Raw genomic sequence first — 18,763 nt, 5'->3', positions numbered from 1 at the left:
TGGCTAATATCAGACACCATTATGATATCTGATCAACTTTGCAGAAGCACTGTTTTTTGCTTTTTACCTCTCGTCCAAAGTAGTGTTTTTATTTTCTATTCATGTCTTTGGAATTTTTCAGGATTTCTTAGAAAATTCTGCTGCCTGCAGGATAAATAATGCAAAATTTAGGCTAAACCAGGCTACATGCACCTTTTAAGTACTGAATGAAAAGAAGAAGTGAGACTCTGATGGGAAAGTAACATAAGACAGGCAGCTAACTGGGCATTATACAGTTATTGTCTGTCCTGGAATAAAGGAAAAAAAGGGTTCTTCTCCCTTGCATGTCAAAAACATTTATTTCATATGATTGCAGAAAAAGGAAATACGAAAACCACCCCTTTTCTTAACAGGACACACAGTACGGCAGAAGGTAGCCACTGATATAGGTCTAGGAATGCATAAATATATTGCAAGTCTAAGAAAATACAAATGCTTTCATTTGGCAACATGCAGACACATGACTGGCAGACGTTAAACCCAAACCCTTTCACACACATTAAGAGCAGAGCTGTATCAGCTAACATCTTGCATTAATTTATATAAGCAGCACAGGGATTCCCAGGTTTTAAAGCATTGTGGTTTTCTAGGAAAAAACCCAAACACCTTCAGTTAGAATCCAGCTGATGTTGGAAGTAGGAGCCACGGCTCACCCTGCTCATGCCTGGAGCATTGAGGTCCTCCATGTGAGCAGAGATCTCCTCTCACCAGTCTGAGAGCGGCCCCAGTGATTATGTCTTCTCAGAACACTCTATGAATCCTTTATAAATCTTTGTTTTATAAGGTGCATTATTGCATCTCCAGAGTCTACAACCTCAAACAGGTTTCCATTGCATGAGACAGACACCTACACTTTCTTGTAGGTCCAACTGCAACTTAGGCATGCCAGCAATGAATTTCCTGTCCTGTCCTGTCCTGTCCTCTCCTCTCCTCTCCTCTTCGCTCCTCCAGCTCCTGAGGCATGAATTTCTGTCATCACTAGCTACCCCAAAAGGACACCATTTCCCACTGTACTGATGCACTGCAAAGAAGAGATGCAGCTCATGTCCCTAGTACTTGGGGTTTCTTTTGTTGCTATTGGTGCCCCAGATGACCGAGATACTTTACATTATGTTTTCTTCTTAAAACCATACTACAGGATACTGGCAACAGGGTCTTCCAACCCAGTCCAGACTGTGGTCTAACACTAAGGCCATTTTTCAGTCTGCCAGCTGATGGACGTAGTGTATCAGGTGATTACATGGTCCCCTTCCCAGGATAACTGCTGAACAATCAAAAATTAAGTCAGAGGGTACCCTGCAGATCCCTAATGTTGGAAGGATCTTGCTGATCAAGGATGACTTTTAAAGTTATATTATAATCTGGATAGGCATCCCTGGTCTGGCAGAAAACAGCAGATGAACGGAAGCTCTCGTTCGTCACAGCCCAACACCCTGATTTGCTGGTCTTTCCTTTTATGATAACCTTGTGGTGAAGGTGTGCCAGGTCTATCCAGAGAGCCTTGACTTGGAAATATGGGCTCTTGAGAAGAGGTCAGAAAAGAACTCTTCCTTCCTCTCCCCCAGACAAACTGAATTTGTTTTGGTTTGATTCGTTATTTTCAGGCTGAATTGTGCTAGCTTTTAGTTGTAAGAGATTGAATTTTAATTTCATCTTTTTTTCAATGAAAACCAAAGAAATGTGGATGAATGCAAATTCCTATTTTCATGAGAACATAATTTCTCATCCAATATCAAGAAAATAGTAATAAGAATACAAAGCAAAGTTATGGAAAAATCCATTTGAATCAAGACTATAACTCTATCACTAGTCCCAAGCATATTGACATCTTTTTTTTGCCCCCTATAACAATCTGGACTAGGCGTCTTTGCTGTGTAATCAGTATCTCAGACCTTCTCCAGCCTGTCAAAGACAGAAGACAGCATATATTCATTGCTAGAAAAATCCTTAAAGGAATCTCTTTTTCCTAAAGTAAAGTAATTACTTTAGGAATCTTTAGTTCAGAACTTGTATTTCTCTAACAAAATTAAAAAGGGAAAAGGTGTACAGGAAATTAAGAATAACTTACTCCTATGTCATTAAAAGTATATTGGGCTAGATACTATAAATTTTTATAGTAAGAGATCCCTGGATCCAGTGAGTAAGAAAGAAGAAATTACATTTTTATATGATTGTATTTTATGTGTATATATTTGTAAAATTTTATATAATTTGTCCATTTTACAAAATGGGAATTAGGGATTAGACTAAAGCTCTATTTAATAAAGGATGAAGCTAGGTGTTAAAATTTCAGATACAGGAAAAAGCAGCTTGACTCCCTGTGAAATATTTGGAAAAGAAATCGGCTCTTTTCAGTGGAGGCAAGCGACCCTGTGAGTTGGCCCTTTGGAGAGCCAAGGGATGTACAGCACACTGAGCAGCTGTCTTAAACGTAGAAATTCACTCCAACCCACTGGAAGGGGCTTTGTCCCCTTGGCCTCAAGCTGGGATTTCTTCTGAACATAGACACATGCCCATGGTGCCAGAATTTGAGTGGAGATTAAAATCCCCAGACTGCTGGACCCCCTCATCTCCCTGTCCTTTAGGGTGTTGACTGGACTTCTTCCTCAAGAAAAGAGAGACTTGGGCTTGGTTTTGTCCACTGTCAAGTAACGTTGTATTGAAACGGACCACTGTCACGAACCCTACTCTACAGCATGTCCACGGCTAGAGACACCCAGCTCAGAACAAAGTACTGATGGCACGCGGGTGCCTACAGAACGAGGAGGCAGCTGGGAAAGGGTTTTCAGGTTTACAACTGTATATATCCTCCAGATTACACCTAAATGCCACATTAAGGATCTAGACCAGATTCCCTGCCAAACTCCGCAGAGAAAAACATAGCAATCCTTGGTGATAATCTCACAGGCACTCATAGCATAGTTTGCAACTAAATGCAAGCACTCCAGCTCTGCACTGACAATCCCGTACTGCTTCCTTCTTCTCTTACTGGGGACATGCTGCAGGTGCAACATCAAAATTTAGCTTTGAGTCTCGAAATTTAAGGTAGGACATCCAGAATCCATCAACTTAAAATATATGTATTAGGGTACAAGGGGAGCAGAAAGACTATAACACATCTATTCAATAGATTAAGCAACACCATCCTCAGCTGGTGTACATTGGCATAACCATTTACACCAGTGAAGGGCTAGCAGGATTTGCTTTTTTCTAAGAAAGAAACTGCAGCTGAACTCATAATCCTGTTAGTTTAAAAATAGCAGACTTGATAGTGTTTCTGCTTTTAAAGCGGCTTGTGATTTTGGTTGTGAATTTGATGCAACACAGCAAGAGATATAACAATTATGTCTAACACACACATGCACGTTACATACACACAATATACACATATATTAACATATCTCCATTTTCTTCATTCCCCACAAATTAAAGTGACAAGCTAGATGTTAGTCCTTTCTGAATTAATCCTGCCTGAATCGCATTAGTGTCATCTTCACTATACACTAGTAACCGCTAGGCTATAAAATTTATGATATAACATTCAGAATTAATCTGCAAATATATACTAATTCACACTGACCTTTTTTCAAGCTGAGGCCTTTTTAGCACTCACAGTAGGTTTAACATTGCCCTACTGAGTGTTATTACGAAGCAGTCAATGGTTGTCCATAATTACATCATGCAAATGACATTTGCTTTTTTGTTTGAGCTTATTCCCTCCGATGTTTCCTTCTTTTATCACACTCTTCACACATCTGTGTCCCTGAAATGGCACTGTAAACTCCTCCTCTTTTGGTCCCCAAGTTCCTTTTTCTGTCTTCCCTGACTGTCACGCAGCCACCGCCAGCAGTTTGGGCTGGTGCGGCAGTGACATATCCCTCTGACATAGGTTATGTCGCCAGCTGGTTGGAACAGGTGTACACTGATTTTACCATCAAATGGCAACACGCACTTGGCTTCCTACCAGTGCACAGGCATGAAAAACCTGTTCCCTTAAAATTTCTTCCGAGATTGATGGGCTGTTTTTTGACACAGCATCCAGCAACAATTTCAATTCCCAGATTATTTCTCACCGTTCGGGCTTGTTCGACAATAGCAAAAACAGAAAGTGGCGGAGAACTTCGTATTAGTGGAGACAAATTACTCCGTCTTTTTCTCTCTTTCTTCAGCAAAATAAAACACAACTTCGGCTGGAGCAGCATGAGTACCCAACTGCTTGCAAAACAACACTTGACGCCAAATGTCTGCCTTTCAGAAAATAATCGGTGCAAAATATGAAGTAGTATTTCGTAAAATTCCCATCAAAAAGGCAAAGAAGGTAACAATAGTTCTTAATAAGAAACTGCTTAATCCGATTAAAAAAAATCAATTTTAGGATATACATCAATAGCTGTGTCTGGTCATGGCTGTGTCCTGCGAGTCCTATTAGTGAAAACATAGCAAAGTTGAGGAAACAAGGCAGAGACCAAACGTACCAGCTGATGATCTTCATCTTCCCAGCGTCACCCACAGTGGCGGTGCACTTCTGAAAGTACAGGGCTCAGCTCAGCTCTAAAGTACATTTTTGAGGCTGAGATCATATTTTTATTCTGTTCCCAGAGTAATAAGTAATGCTCTGATTAATTCTGCAATAGAAAATAATCTAATACTAAAAATATCTCAACTTCCATTAAGCCAATTCTGCAGTCTTTAAAAATCCAAGGCAATTATACTAGTTTATATCTGACAATATGTCTTGATTTGTGAATTCTTTGGGAAACCCTCATTCTTCACAGCTGAGAAATTACACTTTCTGTTAAAAGCCATTGCTTATATTATCTTGTTAGGGCATTCCACAGTAAACATCGGACAGGAAAGCAGACTTTTTAATGACAACTGATCAGAAGGTCAATGGCTGCAAGTCACAACTAAAGTAATTGAGTTAGTAAGACAATGTTATTTTAGTCTAAAACCAGCTGAAAAACAGAGGTGTAGGAGGGAAGTAGCGCCCAGTTCAGCTGTTCCTGTTTGTAATATTTCTTTTCCTACCGGGATAATTTTAAAATTCTTTTTCCACAGCTCCTTTTTAAGTGAAAATTTTCCCAGGGATATTCCACACATCACATTCCTAACAAACTGCTTATCAAATAAAATTGCCTGAAATGTATTTATTAGAACTATAAAGAGACTTCCTTAAAAAGCTTTTATATTAAAAAAAAATGTTTGTTTGTATTAAGTATTTAAGCCTCTGCACTGATACACAGCATAATAGGGCTGGTGCCATGGTAACTACCGTGTTGGTTTTTTAATTGAACAGCTGACTTTCAGTAGTGAGAATTGCTACCTACTTCCCTGTTTTCTACAATATACCAAGGCTCAGTCCCAAAGAAAAACAATGAATTAAGAGCTGTTAACGTGTGCTGACTTGACAGCTACGTTTTGTCAATACAGTAAGTGCAGTTCATATAGAAAAGGTCTGCAAAACCTGCCACAGCGCACACACGTCCTTCTTCAATAACTTGATTTGAGATCAGCTTACAATTGCCTTTTTCTTAAATTGGTCTGATATTAAGGACAGGAGGTGTTTGAAAGAACTCATTATGTCCATATACAGCCTAGTATAGGAAAAGACCTACATATTATTACGTGTTATGTATAATTGTACCACAAAGATGACTTTTTCCTCCAAATAGTTAATTGGGATGCAATACTGGTTATTTTAAGCTTTACAAAAGAGTTCTTTACATAATAGAGTGGCTGTTTCGTGCAGCTCCTATGATAAAATTCTCACCAGTCTTAAAATGACAGATGTAATATTACCTTTAATAAGTGTCTACCGATGCATGCAAATTGAATTAAATAGTGGGAGTACAAATTTGTCCGATAATTAAGATAAAAATTCATGTCAGCTTAAGCCCTGGTGTATATTAGTAACCCTGTAAACTTCTTTTTCTGCGTTCTCTACCAATTACTTTTAGTGTCGAACTCTTGATTACTGTAATATGTAGTCCTTTAAAAAATTTAAAAATGATCTGTAGGAAGTATTAAACAAACAAAAGACTTCTTTTTAAAACACCTTCAATAGGAAATTTTTAATCCATAACTTCAAAATCAGAGAGCCTTACAAATTGCTCAAAGTTCAAAATACCCCCACATATGAATAAATTCTAACAGAGTGTAATAGAAATGTGAAATAATAAGTATAGATGTACAATAATAAGTAGAGCGAGCAGCAAACAATTTCTCCAACCTGTGAAAATGATCACTATTTTAGAAAAGGTCTCTGTGTCATGTCAGGGCAAAATTCTACCATCAGCCCATTTTCCACAAGCCAGTTATGAAATTTAGCTATTGGACTTTCTCGTTAGTCTCTCTTTGAAGATATACTTAGAACTGGAAATTCAACATTTTTATAGTTAAGAAACTCACCTAGGACATGAAACAGACAGCTCAGGTGCTTGAACCTGGTTTAAACACTTCTTGTAAATGTCCTAATTCATGAGCTGCTCTTGGATAATATCTTATGTGCTATCATTTTTGACCTGAGATGCTTTCTTGGACGTGATGCACCTTATAAAAATGTTATTTAAACTGCTATAACCCCACATAAGTTGTAATTGCAATAAAATGTTGTTTTTCAGCCAAACCCCATAAAATCTGCAGTAAAAAAAAAAAATCCCTATCAGCTCTTGGCATAAATGGAATGTACTAACATCGCCTGGAATATGAATTTACATTTTTTTAGGATTCACTTTAAATCAGAAGTTTCTTATCTATATTTCTGTATTAGGAATGTCACATCCTTAAAGAAAACCAGAGTCTGGGGTCATTTGAGGCTAATCATTGCATTGTAGAAGGAAATTCATGCTTGACATCCACAGTGATCTTTAAGGTAAAGAATTCAAATTCAGAACACCAAAAGCCTGATACATATTTTGGAAATGAGATAAAATTGGAACTTTGTCCTGGAACATCTTAATTTTATTTTTGTGAGGATCTAGAGCCAAGGTTCCCAGGTCTCAATATTGCTAATGTTCAAGGCTGAACTCTGGAGCAAAAGTCCATAATTGCTTTGCTGATGCAGTGAGGTGTCCCATGAGGAGAACCCACCTGTCGGTCCCAGCCTGATGGGAGTCTCCTGAAAGTAGCTGGTCTTCCAAGTACCGTAATATTTGAAGACGAGATGTAAGAACAAGACTGTTTGGATCTTGGATTCAAAAATGTGTTTACAACTTAAGTTAGTGCTCCTTTGAAATATCAGCTGGTCTGAAAATCCAGTCTCTTTCGTTTAACTGCTTTGTTATCACTTGAAAAAAGCAGCCAGTCATCATATAGGCTTACATGGGTAGAACAGGCACTTTTAAAGTAGAAAACCAAACCAGACCAGAAACACTGGATAGACACAGTTCAGAGTTACTTAGACCCACCCTCAGACTGGGAGCTGAAGCCCACTCTTCTGCTGTAGGCTTACAGCATAGCTCAAAATAATTTTGGAGAGGCCTGCACGCCTCTGCAGCATGGATCGCCCACCAGCTCCGGCCATGACGTTGCACCGAAGGCATGTTTTTTCTTACAGGAGCCTGCCCTGCTGAAATCCCTGACTGTGCTCCTAGACATACCCTTATTATTGTTCTGCCCATCTGTAAAATGGAGATAATAGCACTACAGTAGCTCAGAGGGATGTCGTGGGGATAAATACATTGAAGATAATGAGGTGCTCAGATACTACGGCAATAGGAGGCATATGAGTAAGCTTTGTTTAAATTCGTTATGTTAATAACAGTGTTCGTTCCGTCTCTGCTATAACACCGTACTTGGCAACATTTTAAGCATTATAAAAAGTCATACTGTATAATGAGTGAGATTATAGAGCTGAATGGATTTGGAAGCCAAGACTGGCCTAATAGAGCCAATAATGCAGACCCTGTCATTAACCCTCGCCTCCCTTTCCTGCCGCACCCAACGGGACGGGCGCTGCATCACGGCCGGACAGCCCGCACCCGGGCACCTCCTGCTCCCTCTTCACGTGCCCCATCCTCACATCTGCAAGGAGAGAGCCAGGATCCACAGCCGGCAGAAATAAGCGTAACTCCAGTTAAAATATTGGTTTGACCTTACTTAATCCAAGAAAAGATGTCCTTGATATTTCAATATACTGGAGGTGGTAGAATCACATCCCACGCTAAGAGATCCCTTCTTGAAAGAAATGGCACTAGAATGGGTTCTCAAAACCATTCCTGAAAATGCCCAAATACTGTTTTTTTCAGGTCCTTTGTCAGTAAAGAGCATTTTCCATTTTTTTACCCTCAGTATACAGATAAAATGAGAGAAGCAAGATTTATCACTGCTTGAAGCTTCAGGAGTCAGCTCGAGTTTTACTTTAACCTTTGCAACCTTGTGAGGAGTTCCAGGCTCAATCACTAGAACCCATCAATAACAATATGAAAATCAGTGCTTCAGGTAGGTGTTGCAGTAAGAAGACACAGAAACAGTTTCCCTGTAACTGTGCCAACAGCAGCTGGAAGTGAATGTCTAATTTAATGCAATCTCCTAATGCCTCTTGCCACCAGTGTAGATACAGTCAGATGTTTGGTGAATTTATTTGCTTCATCCATTGACTGTTCCAGTGGCCTCCATAAAATGATGTGGGGGAGAGATGTCTGTACTGCAAAACAACAACGGCACAAGAGCAACACAAGAACTCCAACAAGCCGTAAACACCAGTGTAACTAGTGACTGCAGCAGGTATCATAAATAGTTTCCTCAGTCAGAAGGAGCTACAGCCATCATCTAACCTTACAGCTGAAGCAACAGGGCTTTTGGGAATCTGGAGTTCCCGCTAACCTGTCCTGAAAAAGGACAGTAAATTACCTCTTCTGGGTCAACACCCTTCTCTTCAGCATTTCTATAAGGGGCTACACTGGACAATACACAAAGAAGTGTTGCTTTTCCTGAAAAGCAGCAACACATGATAAGAGAGATGTTTTTAAATGGGCTGAGCGCAGAGGGGCTGAGTTTCCCCCACCCTGATCTACGTGAGGAATAAAGTCACTGGAAGGAGCAGCCCAGGGTTGTTCCTGTTGTTGCTCTGTATTGCTTTTCATTGACTGTAGCAGAAACTCTACCTAATTACACCTGTGATGAATTTGTCCTATCTGTTATAGACATTACTAAGGAGTGTTTATTACAGATCGGTATATGATGGTGTCTTCGCTGTAATCCTCACAACTAGGTCCCATAAAATGTGAGCTGATGACAAGGATCAGCCTAAGATTTAACATCCTTGTCTTTGCTGGGCTTCTTGCCATTTTTTTTGAATGTAGTGTGGTTGGTGAGTTAATATACACAGCTATTCAGAACTATAAATGACTATTTATCCTGCAGCCAGCTAAAAAGGTTCAAACAATATCACAAATGAGGGTATACTGGGAAAATGGTTAACTGTGGTCTTTAATTTGTCAATAATGATTTTAGACCATGACCCTTAATAGGACACTGTCACTTGTGCTGTGATTTATGCCTAGTGTGATGACATCAGTACCAATACTGCTGATAAAAGAACACTTATATTGAAGCAAACAGGATGATGAATGGAGTACAAGTCTACTTACTCATTTCATTACTGACTCTTCTGTTCACCACAAAGCTAATGTAGCGAGTCATTGTCTGCCTTGGGAGTATTTTGCAGGTTGAATTTAATGGCACAAGTGTGTGATATGTACTTCAGTCCTGGTGTTTCAAATGGCACAATCATAGATTAGAACTATATGCATGTTGGATAGTTTACGTATCAAACAGAAAATAACTACGTTGATTTTTTGAGCAGAAAACAGCTAGAAAGTTCTTCTCTTGTTTTTACTGCAGAATTTCCAAGGTTTATGAGAGTACTTAATTCCCCAACAAGTTAAATTTCTGTGTATGTTTTATAGAGTGGACAAAAATAGCAAGTAACATTACCAGCACAGTTAAGTATGACACACATGCTTTTTAAAGGTGCACAGTGTTTTTTTTAAAAGTAGTTTTCCACTGCAAATGCAGAAGCATTAATACATAGCCATCTTTAAGAATGCTTTCATTAGCAAGCATTTGATACTGAAACCTTTGCCGAAGTAAACAATGTAAATGTTAACATTAACCTTAATCAGACCTATTTCCTAAGATATAAATACTATACTAATGAAAGAGTCTGCCAGCATAATCAGGAGAGCAAAGAAATCCCCTAGGACTCTTCAAGCGTGTGTATGTCACCAATAATTCTGCTAACCCTTGAGTGCTGGTGACTTTGAATGTAGAGAAGGGGAGGTAAATGCAGTTTTATTAGTGCAGTTTTATTGCTATGGCCAGCTGCACTCTTTTCTCTATAAAAGGTAATTACTTCCAATAGTAACAAGCTAATTGATTGCTAATTAAATCAATTGGCACACTAACCGCTGTCAGAAAGTGACAGATTAGCTGGTCACATGACAGTGTGTTAGTAATGAAAAGTGGACATGGTCTGAGTGTGATTGACGCAGCAGATGAAAAGTGATTTGGGATCTCCTAGGTGGTCATGAAGAGGGCATGGAAAACATGATTGATTCAATGGTGACTGTCAGGGAGGAAATGAGAATTGAATGGGATTCAGTGTTGCCCTGGAACCTCACCACATGATGCTCCAAGTTTTTTCACATGTAAATAAGCTAGACAGGGCTTTCTGGCAAATGAAAGGCAGGATGGGGGAGGAAAATGGGTGGAACAGAAAGTGAAAGTCAAATCAACAGAACTTATTTAGAAACTTCAGTTTGCTTTGCAAAGTGGAAACAAAACCACAAATTTCTAATGGGTATAAACTTCTAAGCGTCAGTATTTCAATGACTAAGGATATGTCCCAGTGTGTTATTTTCATTAATTGTGAAGGTTTATGAATTGGTTTAGGAAGGCCTTCGTAAAAAGAAAAAGAATTTTTAGTCTGTTGCTTTCGTCTCCAAGAACTTTATATACTTTATAAAACAAAGGAGAGGAAAACGGAAATAATTTGATACTATTAATATTGCACTGAAAAGTGCATATACAATTACATATATATCCCCCCCTCTCTCTCTGTGTCTGTCTCTTTTAGGTATATATATATTTATATATAAAAATAGAGCAAGTTCAGTATCACAAAAATGAATTGATTTCCTAAAGATTAAAAAATAATCTCTAATATTTAACATGCATTTATTTCCTAAACTTAGTATTATAAAGTAGTCAATATTAATATCTCAAAGCCCAGCCTTTTAAAGCAAAATGGGAAAATGTTGCTAATATTTTTGTTGGAAGACTTTTCATACCTGCTATATAGTTATTGCCGGTAAACCAAAATATTTATGTAGTCTTTGAATAAGAAATACTCAGTTAATAGCAGTAGCTCCTAACAAATGCTGACATTTAACTGTAACTGTGAAGGTATTATCCAGACACATCTAAAAAGGAGACAATTATTACTTTTATTAACATCTAAGATGGTATGAGCCAGGGCTTGTGTGCCTTATTCATCCTTTCTGAAGAGAACTGGCACCGCTAAGGACAAGGGCTGTTTGGCGGTACACCCAAGCCAGCTATTCCTTAGGGTGTTTCCTATTAGCAGAACCCAGACTGGCACTGTTTTACAAGATGTGCGGACACAGTAATTAAAACCCACCACTTTTTTAAAAGGTAATGGGACTTCTGGCCTCATCCCTTTTCTCATACTGCCTTAGTCAACTGCTTTCAGGATGGTGTGGGAAAGAGGTGCCAGTAGTTATGACTGATTTTACTTTCTGCAATAAAGAACAGAAGTCAAAATAAAGATGCACCTCTTTCCAACGCCATAGCAGCTTGTCAAGTCGCTGAATGAGGCTGTGACCGAGTGGGAAGTGGCACATACACCATCTAGAGGCTTTTGTTTTGGCTAACTGATGGAAAGTGGGATTAGAAAGATGCAGGTGATGTTTTGTGTCTTAGTTTTTGGCCAGACTGTTCACCAGCGCAAATCAACATAGTCTCACTGCAATGAATGGTGGGATCCGGACCTTCAACAGAGTAAAAGGCAAAGTGCATGTTCTGCCTCCCTTAACTCCTGCTAAGTCTCCTGTGGATGCCACACTGTAACTTGCTTTTTTGCTTCCTTCTTTTTCTGTTTTTGAATGGATGTGAACTGGCATATCTTCTAACATGTAGGTACTACCTGGGGGGAAGGGAAGAAGGACCTTCATTCACAAGAATTTTAATTCATTTAATCCAAATAAGCCTAGACTTCTCAGCTCATTTCTCCCTCAGACATGAAAATTAAAGCAAAGGGAAAAATACTGGAAAGAATCCTACACATACAAATTATCCTAACACTTTAATGCTATGCCTGAATCCATGAGTTCTTATGTAAAATTATGCTCCAGATTATGCTGTAGCCTTAGAGGACCAATAAGCACCACCCCTAGTTAGGTAAAACACACGTTATATGAATATACGAGTATTTTGCCAGAATACATTACAGGGTCATTATTTCCTCTGAATATTCCTTTTTTAATTCCAGTTTATAGATTATGAAGGATCTTCCCTATGAAAGAACTTTCTATTAGGATGGGTATAACAGGTGAAATTATTTCCTGATATTAACTTTTTCAAGGATGTCAATTCTTGCTCTTATGAATTATCCTTGCACTTTCATGTGTCTATTTTTTAACCATTTGCACAAATGAAGACAAAGTTAATGGACAGAAGTTATCAGATATTAATTTTTCAAATACTCTTAATGATGCAGCATTTTATCTTCTATTTTCAGCCAAGTCTTTTAGATCTATAAGCAAGAATGAGCATTACATATAGATATATATTTTGTCATTTATCTCATTTGGTGAACCAAAACCCAGAAGTTATGAAAAATATTACCAGCAAAAAAAATCACACAAGCATTTTGGTATGGAATTTCAAGTCAGACTAACTTCTAAACATGGTAGCAGTCAATAATGGGTCATAAAAGTTTTCCCTTGAATAGCAAGGTGTTACAAAATGCTCTGGAAGTTCCACAAAAAGCATTAGAATATATATCTCAACTTCATAATGTGTATTTTTGTCTTTTAAGGTGAACTACTAAACTTTCTTTTCTTATAATGATGAATTCCTCCCACCTGATCACAACACAGTTAGTGGGGATGAAATTACTACCCTCATTCAGGCTTTGACCTGCCAGAACAGCTCAAATTCAAAATAAAAAATTTCCCGTGTTCCTACCTCAAAGAACGCAGACTTATGAGTTAGGTCACGCAGAGCTGAGACTGGTACAGATACCAGGAAAAGTCCTTTTTATGTGTTTTTTGTCTTTTTACGTTATCCATTAAATCAGCTTCTTTACTCTGGGACGTGTGTATCAAACCCTACATGTAAGTGTGGATCACAAGACACGTACCATGTACTCAGGCAAGCTGAAGGGAATGGTAGCGGTGGAGGTCTGGAAGCAAGTTCACGGGTGAGAACTCCACCACTGCAGGTGGAGCCTGGCTGGGCACCAGCTTGGTACAAGATCCACCAGCCCCAGAGGTTCCTCCCCATTCCAATCTTCCCACAAGTGCTGACTGGGATTATCCAGCGACACCCGTGACAGCAAAGCCCCACTGCTAATCATGCAACATGTGTGTCCAACTTGGAAAACACACCCGAGCCTATACTGGAATGTGGTTTTTCTTCAAAACTATGAAAGCTGGAAAACTAATTAAAATACTTTTTGTTTCTTTAAGGTGAGATGCCTGCAAACTGAATTGATTTTAGGAACTGTACATTGGGTGTCTGCAATCAAGTCCCAGATTTGTCATGCTGGGCAGTGTCCTAGATCTTATTCCACCAGCTCTCTTGAAACAATCAGTACACTGATTTACACACTCAAACATAGACTCAGGCTCCCCAGGTAGGCACGAAAGCATGAAAATCTTGACCCTAGCTATTTACCCAAAATCCCAAATGGAAAATTTGTCTTGTAGCTTGGGAGAGAAGTCATGTTTCTTGACACTCGGTCCAATGTTTAGGAACATCTTTCCTCATGATTAATTCAATCGCTGTACAGGAAGAAGCTGTAACAAGGATCCTGCCCTTCAGTGTGTTGTAAATACGTCCTTTCAGCAAACTAACAAGGAGTGGGAAGGGAAAAATATTATCACGGCTTGACTTCACTGATAGAAATAAAATTGAATTAAACTTGTATGGATTCAACAAGGCTGCCATTTACAAAATAAAACCAACCACACTTATGACTGGGTTATTTTAGGTCACAGAGCTAATTCCTTATAACACTGATCAAACTGCAAATGTAAGAAATGTTTAAATAAATCTAGTGCTATCTGTACATTCAAGGGATTCTTATTGTTTGGACCAACATGGTATCTGCTTGCCTACTTCCCTGGGTCTAACTATCCCATTCTGTCAATTATAACCAATGGCTTGTCTAGTTGAGGCACTTGGGAAAGATAAAGCAAATCCATTTATGGTGTGAAGTCAATACAACATAAATTAAAGCATGTCAAATCCCATGTAAACACTCTCCGCTAAAGGGGCTTTAGATCAGATGAAGCCTTCATACCCAGATTAAGCACTTTAACCTACACACATTGACATCATAAGTTTTCTTTATTTGCCTTATTTTTTCTGAGTATCCACAAATAGACAAGTTGCCTTATGTTCACATGCTGTAGGGAAGAAAATCCTATGATTTATATCAAAGACTTTATTTAAGCCCCACGGTGATACCCTCGATACATTTAGTGACAAAATTCCTATTGATTTCAGCGGAGTCATGTCTTTTACGACAACCTGTTTGAGTTTATTTTACCAGAAAACAGTCTGAGGAGCTGCCAGACTTTATCTGCTATCTATCATTCAATGCTGAATGAAAAGACGACCCTGTTTATCTGAATGCCAGGATTGCCTCTCGCCAATGATACGGAAATATATTCTGAAAGGATTCCCAGCCACAATCTTGGGTCTAATCTGACTCTTTTTTTGGTAAGAGTTCTTAAAGACACAAAGTATCCCAAAAGGATAACATAAGATATAGGTGGAGCTTCTATATCACTCTTACTTGCTCTCAACCTGCTTTGAATTCTGCCATTTGCTCCCTGTTGTGAAATTCAGTTTTTTCTTCTTTGGACCTGATCCAAAACTCATTAGAGCCAGCATGAATTTAAATGAATGGACTTTGCATCATGACTTTAATTAAAGCCTTTTACAATCCCAGCCCTCTGAATGTTTCACCCTTGCTGAAACACTCTTGTCTTTGTTGCTTCTGCTATTAATGACACCAATCTTATACATCCCCGCATAGCCTGTTCAAAGATGACTTTTTCAATTACCATCAACTGCCATCTCTATGCTAATAATTCAGTGATCTACATCTCTCTAGACCTATCTCTGTGTCCAAATTAAGGTCTTGGTCTGCCTCTTCAACATCCTCTGGTGTTTAACTATCACCTAAAGCTCAGCATGGCAAACCCATAATTCTTAGCCTTTCCTTCCAAGCTTTCTTTCTCACTTTTTTGTTTGTTATGAGCAATATCACCATCTTATCTGATTCAAACCATAACCCTGGTGTTAACTTTGACTCATGTCAATTTCTAGATCTTTGGCTACCTGGTTTGCCTAAACCTGGCTGGTCTAGCATCTCAGAAATACAGGGTCCCTCCAAGTGACTCAAATTCTCACCATCTTACCTCTCAATTAATGCAGTATCATTTTCTGAGGCCCCAAAAGAGTGCAAAATTACTCGACTCATATCCAGTAAGAATGCTACCAAAAAGAACATTTTTCTACCCTGTTGCTTTGACTATGCCTTTTCCTTCCTGAGTCATATACGAACTGCACTTCTTCACTTTCCAAGCCCTTCACAGACTCCTGACAGTCCACCTACTGTCTCTTCCTCACTATTGAAACATTAGCCCACATCTCAGTCTGTTTAAAAACTCTTCATCAAGCCTTTTTTGTTCTTTGGCTTCTGCATAATTGGAAAGTGCTCACTAGAAATATGCACAGAGGTATCTCATTATCCTCATAAAACTTATTTTTGCTGGAAAAAAAAAAATTGACAGTGGTCAGACTGCTTGATCATTTGTACAAACAGTGTTTCATTGCTTCTTTTTACTCCCTTTTTGACTGTATCCATTTTCTGTCTCTTCTTGCATAGCTGTATCATAAGATCTTTGGACAGTGTCTGCTTTTTTACTTTTGTACTCATGTAGCCTGAAGGCAAAAAGGTCTTTAGACACTGTGATAATATTAATCCGTAGGAATATTTGTTAAGATTTTGAAAAGGTCAGAAAGCACATGATACAAAAGAACATATTTTTGGTACTTTAAATCATTGGCCCGATGAGTGAACGTGACTAATATTTAAAAGTAAAATAAATAAATGAATGTTTGTATAGCACCCAGGTGATGAGTCCCTGATCTCACTGGGTCCTTCAGATAGCCAGGTACAGTTAAATAACAGAATCATCTCACCACTGAAAAGTACAAATTTTTAATGCCAGTGCTTTATGGCAAAGGATATGAGAATGAATGAAATGTTTGCTTAATGTAACTTCTGTAGAGAAATGATTTATAACAATGCACCGTGTAGTCCACATTTATGTAAGTCTTTGTTCAGTGCCTCACAAACCAGGCTTTAGGCTTCAGCATTTTGTGGCACAAAATCACCAGTTTTATATGTCCCAACATACAGTCTGGTCCACACTGAAGGGGGACCAAACGTTAATTTTAGGGATATCGCTGCCATCACCTTCTCCCTGCGCACATTATTGCCTTCTGCTTCTGCCCCAGCTCCAAGGAGCACTGCTCTGGTCCTGCCTTCTCTGCAGACACAATCACTCCAGGCTCCGTGCTGTACCTCATTTCCAGTCTCGGTGGAAGTTCTACCTGCTAGCAGAGAGGGTAGAACTGTGTATAGATCTTGCTTTTCTCTATATTTATCACTGTGACTGCATACCCACATAATCTAATACCTTATAGTTACTAACACAGAAGAGATAGGCGGTCACAGGGCAATAGCTGTTTTTTTCAGCTTAAAGCTGCTGAGAGTTACAGTATTTCTAGTAGCAGCAGTGATGCGTGGGCTGGGTCCTTTGGGCAGGAAAGCAGGGCTTCCTTTCCTGTCAAGTTTTGGAGCCAACACAGGAGAAATCCTAGAGCAGCAGAGTCACTTCTGCGAGCTACTCTTGTCTCTAAAGGAAATTACTTGGTGAGGAGGAGTGGAACTGGCATTTCTAATGATAGGAAGTGAAACCGCCACCTCTGTTCAATCCTTATCAATATTTAATTTCCTTGAATTAAACACTTGGGGTGATTTTTCTATTAGGTGCACAGTAGGGAAATGTGCTTGTGGTGGGGTTTACATATTGGCTTGTAAACAAATTTCACCATTAAGTATTAAGTACTTGTACCAAAACTGCTTTGACAACCTACTTAGCAGGTGGTAAATGGAGACAACCAGAGGATCCATTTCAAAATAGCTCCACTCTAAACTGAATTGGTAAGTGCAGATACAGCCTGCAAAAATTTCTATCCTCATTTTATATCCTCTCCAACATCCCAGCCAGAAGTTCCCTAGTCTATGTAACACATTCCTTATCTTCTGTGTTCCTCATTTTCCTTCTCTGACCATTTGCAGTTTCTGCTTTATGGTCTCTCAAATACAGCATTCAGCATTCGAGATGTAGGAGCACAGACCTAGACAAGAGTATGAAGATGTTTTGTAGTTTGTTATCTGTTCTCTCCCTAATAACTTTTCATATTCTACTTGCTCTTTTGATGTGGAAGGACTATATTAGTGGTTCCTTTTTATGTGCTGCGGTTGATATTGAAAGAAGAGTTAAGAAATTGTATGAAAGACATTGCCGCAGGTCAGTCCAGCCTCGCGGTCACTTGGATATATATGACAAGGGACTGAGAGCTCAGATACCATAATGACGGGCACAGGGTGAAATCCAGATTGAAACAATACAGGTATAAAAGCAAGATGTAGTTGAGGAAGGATTACAGGTGGAAAGGGACAGTTAAAATTTTGTACTTTTCAGTGAAGATAAAGTGGCATGGGTTAGTCCCAGGCATATGGTGAACAACTGATGCCTGGAGTCCGTGCAGCAGCTCTGCCAGCCCTGCCCTGCTGTATTCCTCCTACTCTGCCACTGCTGGGCATCCCATGGGCATCGTCTGCTGTTTGTGCCAGATAGTGGGGTGGTTTTCTATGACACACACAGAAAAGCCTGCCAAGGATCTAACTCCACAAACACTTCAGCAGAGTCCCAAGACAGCTTTTAAAATTAGATTTCCAGCAATAAAAAGATGAGGGTGTAAATCTACACAAACTACTTGCTGCAGACTTTTAATGAAAGTACAACACATTGAGTTCACTAAAGATAACTAGATTCACTGCTTGGGCTACAAAGTCCATCATTTATCCATGCTGCAGACAAATCTATTCATTCTCAGACTGAAAACATGCAGAAGACAGTTTGGTGAAAGCTGTTTTGGAAAAGGTTTTGGACTGCTTTGTGCTGGGGGCAATTGGAGAAATTTTGTTACTTAGACAACTAATGGCGAGTTTCATTTTGGAAAGGTCATCTGGTTTTATTTTGAACCCAGACTTCCTTGGCCTAATAGCTGCAATACATCCTATTTGCTGTAAAGCAAATTGAACAGCTTGAGATAGTCTAAAAGTCAAGATGACTGCATCTTGACTGTGAACTGCATTTGTCTTCCAAGTATG

This window comes from Calonectris borealis, chromosome 6 (assembly GCF_964195595.1).
Source record: "Calonectris borealis chromosome 6, bCalBor7.hap1.2, whole genome shotgun sequence".
In the NCBI taxonomy this organism is placed as follows: Eukaryota; Metazoa; Chordata; class Aves; order Procellariiformes; family Procellariidae; genus Calonectris; species Calonectris borealis.
Note: the sequence above shows the minus strand (reverse complement) of the source record.